The sequence below is a fragment of the Aegilops tauschii genome, chromosome 6 (assembly GCF_002575655.3).
Source record: "Aegilops tauschii subsp. strangulata cultivar AL8/78 chromosome 6, Aet v6.0, whole genome shotgun sequence".
Lineage (NCBI taxonomy): Eukaryota > Viridiplantae > Streptophyta > Magnoliopsida > Poales > Poaceae > Aegilops > Aegilops tauschii.
Window position 1 is genome coordinate 252174015 of NC_053040.3, and position 11697 is coordinate 252185711.

The following is an 11697-nucleotide window of genomic DNA, read 5'->3' on the forward strand; positions in this document are numbered from 1 at the left end:
CAATGAATACCAATATCCAGTGATCGCTACATATTAAGAAAGCCATGAACTTACGAATTATGTCGAAATCTGAAAGACAATCAGTGTATGCGTGGTTGTTTACTTGACTTACCGTTCATGATATGTCTAGAGAAATGATTCTGCATGGGACGTGTTTTCAAAGAGACGGGCGACCGTGTTAATGGCCCAGTCCTGTAGGTCCTTACCATCTAATGTTGTGCCATTTGCTAATGCAGGATCTATGAAATACACACTCTCCCTTTTTCTTCTCTGCGCGTTCAATCCCCTGAGAGGAATAAAATGCAATTAGCTGTTTATCATTTACAACCTTGTATGGAGAAGTTTATCATCTAACAAGAGTGGATCGAGCCCGTTGAAGTTGAAGAAGAGATGTAAGTCCTCGAAACTCACATTGATGGAACCATCATCGTGTCGGAAATGATCTCTGTTGTAGTGGACTAGCAAACCATGATGACCCGCTGACATTTGATCCATGCAATATTCATGTAATTCACGGCAACTGGAGTTGCACTCATCAAAGTATTTGCCAACAAGAAATGGCTGGCCATGGACGTAATTGCGTGCTTCAAGTACGTCTGCTTTACTTTTAGCAAGCAACAAATCTACTTCATCATCATCCATGCCGTCAGAAATAATATTACTCCCCGATTCGAACAACCTTCTGTTAATTTGGTTCTGGGCGATGAGTGCTTTAAGTAAGAGGCAATCGTTCTCTTTCCTCTTCGCTCTCCCGCCGTGCTTCCTCGCGGGTGCAGCCTTTTTGGCCGCTTTCTTCTTGGTACTTGAAGCATTTCTGGCAGAACGTCTGGTTGGCTGCAAGGTAGACTGCCGAGCAGACGGTGAAACTTCGACGGACTGCTTAGCAGACGGTTTATCTATGCCGGACCGCTGAGCTGGCGGTGCTGCTGTGGCGGACTGCTGGGCTGTAGGAGCAGAGGCATCAGACTGCTGACCATGTGTTGAAGCTATGTCGGGTTTCTACGCAGGTGGTGCCAACTTGTCGGTGTGCTGAGGAGGCCGTGCCAACGCGTTGGTTTGCTGAGCAGGAAGTGCTGAGGCATTGGTATGCTGATCACGCGACTGCGGACCGACAGACTGATGAGCAGTCGGTTCTGGACCTACAGACTGCTTAGCACGCGGTTCCGAAGCATCAGACTGCTTAGCAGTCCGTTCCACTAGGTTGGTCTGCTGAGCATGTGCTGCAGCTGGGTCTCCCCCTGCTGCTTCAGCGGCTGGCATCTGAACCGGTGGTGCGTCTTCAGCAGTTGTCGGCCTTGCCACTGGCTGCTCTGGGGCGGAGGATGACATGGCCTGTACGACACAAAGTCGGGCCGGCTGATCACAGGTTGATGCATCAGCCGTCGGATTACGAGTATTAGGTTCTTTGGGGGAAGCACACGAGAGCTGCTGTGGCAAGGAGAGCGTCACCGGTTGAGGGGCGACATTGGTTGCTCTTGGCGGGGCTTCAGGGATCTCGTCGATGAACTCTGTTTCCTTTCGTGGCCACTGGATGTGATGTAATAGTGTTTCTCCCAAGGTCCTTTGCTCATCAAAGTCTCCTAGGACATTCTTCAGGGCAAATTCATTGAATCCAGGCTTTACTTCGGTCATGTAGCACTTTACACAGCCCGGCTTCAATGGCACATTGTTCAACAAGAGGCCCTCTTCCAAGAACGGTGGGCAAACCCAGGTTGTTGCACATTTTAATGTACCTTCATAATGTGTAAGCACGTCCTTCAGTCTGTCTTTCATTCCAAATATATCAGATATAGCATCATCATGAGCAGCTACAGTCTCAGTGTTGCTGGGGTCAGCTGATGCACAACTACTCTTGTGCGGTGTTGTCGCGCAATAAGCAACATCCTCCATGCCCGCCTTGTTGGGGAACGTAGTAATTTCAAAAAAATTCCTACGCACACGCAAGATCATGGTGATGCATAGCAACGAGAGGGGAGAGTGTCGTCTACGTACCCTCGTAGATCGTAAGCGGAAGCGTTTATCAACGCGGTTGATGTAGTCATACCCCTTCACGATCCGTCCCGATCAAGTACCGAACGTACGACACCTCCATGTTCAGCACACGTTCAGCTCGATGACGTCCTCGCCTTCTTGATCCAGCAAGAGGGGCGAAGTAGTAGATGAGTCCCAGCAGCACGACGGCGTGGTGACGGTGTTGGTGAAGAACAATCTCCGCAGGGCTTCGCCTAAGCACTATGAAAACTATGACGGAGGATAAACTAGAGGGGACGGGGTTGCCGACACACGGCTTGGTGTTTCTTGATGTGTCTTTGGTGCTAGCCCTGCCCCTCTATTTATATGTTGAGCCTTGGGGTCGAAACTTGGAGTAAAAGCCTCCACAAAGTCGGTTTCACCTGAAAGGCAAGATTCCTTCTCGGACTCCAGGGCCAGACGCCAGGGACCCTGGCGTCTGGCCCCTGGACTCCGCAAAACTTCCTTTTGCGCTTTCCAAAACCTTGTGGGCTTTCCCCTTTGGCCCAAATAAAGTGTTCTCGTACCCAAACATTTCGGGAAACATCCGGAACCCTTCGGAGACCAAACACTATTAACCCATATATCAAACTTTATCTCCGGACCATTTCGGAGTTCCTCGTCATGTCCGTGATCTCATCCGGAACTCCGAACAACATTCGGTCACCAACATACATAACTCATATAATACTATATCGTCAACGAACGTTAAGCATGCGGACCCTACGGGTTCGAGAACTATGTAGACATGACCGAGACACATCTCTGGTCAATAACCAATAGCGGAACCTGGATGCCCATATTGGCTCCTACATATTCTACGAAGATCTTTATCGGTCGAACCGCATAACAACATACGTTGTTCCCTTTGTCATCGGTATGTTACATGCCCGAGATTAGATCATCGGTATCCTCATACCTAGCTTAATCTCATTACCGGCAAGTCTCTTTACTCGTTCCGTAATGCATCATCCCACAACTAACTCATTAGTCACATTGCTTGCAAGGCTTATAGTGACGTGCATTACCGAGAGGGCCCAGAGATACCTCTCCGACAATCGGAGTGACAAATCCTAATCTCGATCTATGCCAACTCAACAAGTACCATCGGAGACACCTATAGAGCACCTTTACAATCACCCAGTTACGTTGTGACGTTTGGTAGCACACAAAGTGTTCCTCCGGCATTCGGGAGTTGCATAATTTCATAGTCATAGGAACATGTATAAGTCATGAGGAAAGCAATAGCAATATACTAAACGATCAAATGCTAAGCTAACGGAATGGGTCAAGTCAATCACATCATTCTCTAATGATGTGATCCCGTTAATCAAATGACAACTCATGTCTATGGCTAGGAAACTTAACCATCTTTGATTCAACGGGCTAGTCAAGTAGAGGCACACTAGTGACACTATGTTTTGTCTATGTATTCACACATGTACTAAGTTTCCTGTTAATACAATTCTAGCATGAATAATAAACATTTATCATGAAATAAGGAAATAAATAATAACTTTATTATTGCCTTTCGGGCATATTTCCTTCAGTGTCCCACTTGCACTAGAGTCAATAATCTAGTTCACATCGCCATGTGATTTAACACCAATATTTCACATCACCATGTGATTAACACCCATAGTTCACATCGTCATGTGACCAACACTTAAAGGATTTACTAGAGTCAGTAATCTAGTTCACATCGCCATGTGATTAACACCCAAATAGTACTAAGGTGTGATCATTTTTTGCTTGTGAGAGAAGTTTAGTCAACGGGTCTGCCAAATTCAGATCCGTATGTATTTTGCAAATTCTATGTCTACAATGCTCTGCACGGTGCTATTTTAGCTAATTGCTCCCATTTTCAATATGTATCCAGATTGAGACTTTAGAGTCATCTGGATCAGTGTCAAAACTTGCATCGACGTCACGCTTTACGACGAACCTTTTGTCACCTCCATAATCGAGAAACATATCCTTATTCCACTAAGGATAATTTTGACCGCTGTCCAGTGATCTACTCCTAGATCACTTTGGTACCTCCCTGCTAAACTAATAGCAAGGCATACATCAGGTCTGGTACACAACATTGCATACATGATAGAGCCTATGGCTGAAGCATAGGGAACACTTTTCATTTCTCTCTATCTTCTGCAGTGGTCGGGCATTGAGTCTGACTGAACTCCACACCTTGTAATACAGGCAAGAACTCCTTCTTTGACTTTTCCATTTTGAACTACTTCAAAAATCTTGTCAAGCTATGTACTCATTGAAAAATATATCAAGCGTCTTGATCTATCTCTATAGATCTTGATGCTCAATATGTAAGTAGTTTCACCGAGGTCTTTTTTGAAAAACTCCTTTCAAATACTCCTTTATGCTTTCCAGAAAATTCTACATTATTTTCGATCAACAATATGTCATTCGCATATACTTATCAGAAATGTTGTAGTGCTCCCACTCACTTTCTTGTAAATACAGGCTTCACCGCAAGTCTGTATAAAACTATATGCTTTGATCAACTCATCAAAGCGTATATTCCAACTCCGAGATGCTTGCACCAGTCCATAGATGGATCGCTGGAGCTTGCTCACTTTGTTAGCGCCTTTAGGATCGACAAAACCTTCTGGTTGCATCGTATACAACTCTTCTTTGAGAAATCCATTAAGGAATGCAGTTTTGACATCCATTTGCCAGATTTCATAAAATGCGGCAACTGCTAACATGATTCGGACAGACTTTTAAGCATCGATACGAGTGAGAAAATCTCATCGTAGTCAACACATTGAACTTGCCGAAAACATTTTTTCGACAATTCGAGCTTTGTAGATAGTAACACTACTATCAGTGTCCGTCTTCCTCTTGAAAAATCCATTTATTCTTAATGGCTCACCGAACAACGGGCAAGTCAATCAAAGTCCATACTTTGTTCTAATACATGGATCTCATCTCAGATTTCATGGCTTCAAGCCATTTTGCGGAATCTGGGCTCATCATCTCATAGTTCGTAGGTTCCTCATGGTCAAGTAACATGACCTCCAGAACAGGATTACCGTACCACTCTGGTGTGGATCTCACTCTGGTTTACCTACGAGGTTCGGTAGTAACTTGATCTGAAGTTACATGATCATCATCATTAGCTTCCTCACTAATTGGTGTAGGAGTCACAAGAACAGATTTCTGTGATGAACTACTTTCCAATAAGGGAGCAGGTACAGTTACCTCATCAAGTTCTACTTTCCTCCCACTCACTTCTTTCGAGAGAAAACTCCTTCTCCAGAAAGGATCCATTCTTAACAACGAATGTTTTGCCTTCGGATCTGTGATAGAAGGTGTACCCAACAGTTTCCTTTGGGTATCCTATGAAGACACATTTCTCCGATTTGGGTTCGAGCTTATCAGGTTGAAGCTTTTTCACATAAGCATCGCAGCCCCAAACTTTAAGAAACGACAACTTTGGTTTCTTGCCAAACCACAGTTCATAAGGCGTCATCTCAACGGATTTAGATGGTGCCCTATTTAACGTGAATGCAGCTGTCTCTAATGCATAACGCCAAAACGATAGTGGTAAATCGGTAAGAGACATCATAGATTGCACCATATCTAATAAAGTACGGTTACGATGTTCGGACACACGATTACGCTGTGGTGTTCCAGGTGGCGTGAGTTGCGAAACTATTCCGCATTGTTTCAAATGAAGACCAAACTCATAACTCAAATATTCTCCTCCACGATCAGATCATAGAAACTTTATTTTCTTGTTACGATGATTTTCCACTTCACTCTGAAATTATATGAACTTTTCAAATGTTTCAGACTTATGTTCCATCTAGTAGATATACCCATATCTGCTCAAATCATCTATGAAGGTCAGAAAATAACGATACCCGCCGCGAGCCTCAACACTCATCGGATCGCATACATCAGTATGTATTATTTCCAATAAGTCAGTTGCTCGCTCCATTGTTCCGGAGAACGGAGTCTTAGTCATCTTGCCCATGAGGTATGGTTCGCAAGCATCAAGTGATTCATAATCAAGTGATTCCAAAAGTCCATCAGCATGGAGTTTCTTCATGCGCTTTACACCAGTATGACCTAAACGGCAGTGCCACAAATAAGTTGCACTATCATTATTAACTTTGCATCTTTTGGCTTCAATATTATGAATATGTGTATTACTACAATCGAGATCCAACAAACCATTTTCATTGGGTGTATGACCATAGAAGGTTTTATTCATGTAAACAGAACAACAATTATTCTCTAATTTAAATGAATAACCGTATTGCAATAAACATGATCAAATCATATTCATGCTCAACGCAAACACCAAATAACATTTATTTAGGTTCAACACTAATCCCGAAAGTATAGGGAGTGTGCGATGATGATCATATCAATCTTGGAACTGCTTCCAACACACATCGTCACTTCACCCTTAACTAGTTTCTGTTCATTCTGCAACTCCCGTTTCGAGTTACTACTCTTAGCAACTGAACTAGTATCAAATACCGCGGGGTTGCTATAAACACTAGTAAAGTACACATCAATAACATGTATATCAAATATACCCTTGTTCACTTTGCCATCCTTCTTATCCGCCAAATACTTGGGGCAATTCCGCTTCCAGTGACCAGTCCCTTTTGCAGTAGAAGCACTTAGTCTCAGGCTTAGGTCTAGACTTGGGCTTCTTCACTTGAGCAGCAACTTGCTTGCCGTTCTTCTTGAAGTTCCCCTTCTTCCCTTTGCCCTTTTCTTGAAACTAGTGGTCTTGTTAACCATCAACACTTGATGCTTTTCTTGATTTCTACCTTCGTCGATTTCAGCATCACGAAGAGCTTGGGAATCGTTTTCGTTATCCCTTGCATATTATAGTTCATCTCAAAGTTCTAGCAACTTGGTGATAGTGACTAGAGAACTCTGTCAATCACTATCTTATCTAGAAGATTAACTCCCACTTCATTCAAGTGATTGTAGTACTCAGACAATCTGAGCACATGCTTACTGGTTGAGCTATTCTCCTCCATCTTGTAGGCAAAGTAATGTGAGAGGTCTCATACCTCTCGACACGGGCATGAGTATGAAATACCAGTTTGAACTCTTGGAACATCTTATATGCTCCGTGGCTTTCAAAACATTTTTGAAGTCCCGGTTCTAAGCCGTAAAGCATGGTGCACTAAACTATCAAGTAGTCATCATACCGAGCTTTTGTCAAAACGTTCAAAACGTCTGCATCTGCTCCTGCAATAGTTCTGTCACCTTGCGGTGCATCAAGGAAATAATACTTATGTGCAGCAATGAGGATAATCCTCAGATCACGGAGCTAGTCCGCATCTTTGCTACTAACATCTTTCAACTTATTTTTCTCTAGGAACATATCAAAAATAAAACGGGGGGGGGGGGGGGCTAAACGCGAGCTATTGATCTACAACATAGATATGCTAATACTACCAGGACTAAGTTCATGATAAATTAAAGTTCAATTAATCATATTACTTAAGAACTCCCACTTAGATAGACATCCCTCTAATCATCTAAGTGATCACGTGATCCATATCAACTAAACCATGTCCGATCATCACGTGAGATGGAGTAGTTTTCAATGGTGAACATCACTATGTTGATCATATCTACTATATGATTCACGCTCGACCTTTCGGTCTCAGTGTTCCGAGGCCATATCTGCATATGCTAGGCTCGTCAAGTTTAACCCGAGTATTATGCGTGTGCAAAACTGTCTTACACCCGTTGTAGATGAACGTTGAGCTTATCACACCCGATCATCACGTGGTGTCTCGGCACGACGAACTTTGGCAACGGTGCATACTCAGGGAGAACACTTATACCTTGAAATTTAGTGAGAGATCATCTTATAATGCTACCGTCAAACAAAGCAGAATAAGATGCATAAAGGATAAACATCACATGCAATCAATATAAGTGATATGATATGGCCATCATCATCTTGTGCCTTTGATCTCCATCTCCAAAGCACCGTCATGATCACCATCGTCACCGGCGCGACACCTTGATCTCCATCGTAGCATCGTTGTCGTCTCGCCAACTATTGCTTCTACGACTATCGCTACAGCTTAGTGATAAAGTAAAGCAATTACAGGGCGATTGCATTGCATACAATAAAGCGACAACCATATGGCTCATGCCAGTTGCCGATAACTCGGTTACAAAACATGATCATCTCATACAATAAATATAGCATCTTGTCTTGACCATATCACATCACAACATGCCCTGCAAAAATAAGTTAGACACCCTCTACTTTGTTGTCGCAAGTTTTTACGTGGCTGCTACGGGCTGAGAAAGAACCGTTCTTACCTACGCATCAAAACCACAATGATAGTTCGTCAAGTTAGTGTTGTTTTAACCTTCTCAAGGACCGGGCGTAGTCACACTCGGTTCAACTAAAGTTGGAGAAACTGACACCCGCCAGCCACCTGTGTGCAAAGGACGTCGGTAGAACCAGTCTCGCGTATGCGTACGCGTAATGTCGGTCCGGGCCGCTTCATTCAACAATACCGCCAAACCAAAGTATGACATGCTGGTAAGCAGTATGACTTGTATCGCCCACAACTCACTTGTGTTCTACTCGTGCATATAACATCTACGCATAAACCTGGCTCGGATGCCACTGTTGGGGAACGTAGTAATTTCAAAAAAATTCCTACGCACACGCAAGATCATGGTGATGCATAGCAATGAGAGGGGAGAGTGTCGTCTACGTACCCTCGTAGATCGTATGCGGAAGCGTTTATCAACGCGGTTGATGTAGTCGTACACCTTCATGATCCGTCCCGATCAAGTACCGAACGTACGGCACCTCCGCGTTCAGCACACGTTAAGCTCGATGACGTCCTCGCCTTCTTGATCCAGCAAGAGGGGCGAAGTAGTAGATGAGTCCTGGCAGCACGATGGCGTGGTGACGGTGTTGGTGAAGAACAATCTCCGCAGGGCTTCGCCTAAGCACTACGAGAACTATGACGGAGGATAAACTAGAGGGGATGGGGTTGCCGGCACACGGCTTGGTGGTTCTTGATGTGTCTTTGGTGCTAGCCCTGCCCCTCTATTTATATGTTGAGCCTTGGGGTCGAAACTTGGAGTAAAAGCCTCCACAAAGTTAGTTTCACCCGAAAGGCAAGAGTCCTTCTCGGACTCCAGGGCCAGACGCCAGGGTTCCCGGCGTTTGGACCCAGACGCCAGGGACCCTGGCGTCTGGCCCCTGGACTCCGCAAAACTTCCTTTTGCACTTTCCAAAACCTTGTGGGCTTTCCCCTTTGGCCCAAATAAAGTGTTCTCGTACCCAAACATTTCGGGAAACATCCGGATCCCCTTCCGGTGAATTCCGGAACCCTTCCGGAGACCAAACACTATTATCCCATATATCAAACTTTATCTCCGAACCATTCCGGAGTTCCTCGTCATGTCCGTGATCTCATCCGGAACTCCAAACAACATTCGGTCACCAACATACATAACTCATATAATACTATATCGTCAACGAACGTTAAGCGTGCGGACCCTACGGGTTCGAGAACTATGTAGACATGACCGAGACACCTCTCTGGTCAATAAACCATAGCGGAACCTAGATGCCCATATTGGCTCCTACATATTCTACGAAGATCTTTATCGGTCGAACCGCATAACAACATACGTTGTTCCCTTTGTCATCGGTATGTTACTTGCCCGAGATTCGATCGTCGGTATCCTCATACCTAGATTAATCTCGTTACTGGCAATTCTCTTTACTCGTTCTGTAATGCATCATCCCGCAACTAACTCATTAGTCACATTGCTTGCAAGGCTTATAGTGACGTGCATTACCGAGAGGGCCCAGAGATACCTCTCCGACAATCGGAGTGACAAATCCTAATCTCGATCTGTGCCAACTCAACAAGTACCATCGGAGACACCTGTAGAGCACCTTTATAATCACCCAGTTACGTTGTGACGTTTGGTAGCACACAAAGTGTTCCTCCGGTATTCGGGAGTTGCATAATCTCATAGTCATAGGAACATGTATAAGTCATGAAGAAAGCAATAGCAATATACTAAACGATCAAATGCTAAGCTAACGGAATGGGTCAAGTCAATCACATCATTCTCTAATGATGTGATCCCGTTAATCAAATGACAACTCATGTCTATGGCTAGGAAACTTAACCATCTTTGATTCAACGAGCTAGTCAAGTAGAGGCACACTAGTGACACTATGTTTTGTCTATGTATTCACACATGTACTAAGTTTCCGGTTAATACAATTCTAGCATGAATAATAAACATTTATCATGAAATAAGGAAATAAATAATAACTTTATTATTGCCTCTAGGGCATATTTCCTTCAGTGTCCCACTTGCACTAGAGTCAATAATCTAGTTCACATCGCCATGTGATTTAACACCAATAGTTCACATCACCATGTGATTAACACCCATAGTTCACATCGTCATGTGACCAACACTTAAAGGATTTACTAGAGTCAGTAATCTAGTTCACATCGCCATGTGATTAACACCCAAATAGTACTAAGGTGTGATAATTTTTTGCTTGTGAGAGAAGTTTAGTCAACGGGTCTGCCAAATTCAGATCCGTATGTATTTTGCAAATTTCTATGTCTACAATGCTCTGCACGGAGCTATTTTAGCTAATTACTCCCACTTTCAATATGTATCCAGATTGAGACTTTAGAGTCATCTGGATCAGTGTCAAAACTTGCATCGACGTCACCCTTTACGACGAACCTTTTGTCACCTCCATAATCGAGAAACATATCCTTATTCCACTAAGGATAATTTTGACCGCTATCCAGTGATCTACTCCTAGATCACTTTGGTACCTCCCTGCTAAACTAATAGCAAGGCATACATCAGGTCTGGTACACAACATTGCATACATGATAGAGCCTATGGCTGAAGCATAGGGAACACTTTTCATTTCTCTCTATCTTCTGCAGTGGTCGGGCATTGAGTCTGACTGAACTCCACACCTTGTAATACAGGCAAGAACTCCTTCTTTGACTTTTCCATTTTGAACTACTTCAAAAATCTTGTCAAGGTATGTACTCATTGAAAAATATATCAAGCGTCTTGATCTATCTCTATAGATCTTGATGCTCAATATGTAAGTAGTTTCACCGAGGTCTTTCTTTGAAAAACTCCTTTCAAATACTCCTTTATGCTTTCCAGAAAATTCTACATTATTTCCGATCAACAATATGTCATTCGCATATACTTATCAGAAATGTTGTAGTGCTCCCACTCACTTTCTTGTAAATACATGCTTCACCGCAAGTCTGTATAAAACTATATGCTTTGATCAACTCATCAAAGCGTATATTCCAACTCCGAGATGCTTGCACCAGTCCATAGATGGATCGCTGGAGCTTGCTCACTTTGTTAGCGCCTTTAGGATCTACAAAACCTTCTGGTTGCATCATATACAACTCTTCTTTGAGAAATCCATTAAGGAATGCAATTGTGACATCCATTTGCCAGATTTCATAAAATGCGGCAACTGCTAACATGATTCGGACAGACTTTTAAGCATCGATACGGGTGAGAAATTCTCATCGTAGTCAACACATTGAACTTGCCGAAAACATTTTTTCGACAATTCGATCTTTGTAGATAGTAACACTACTATCAGTGTCCGTCTTCCTCTTGAAAAAT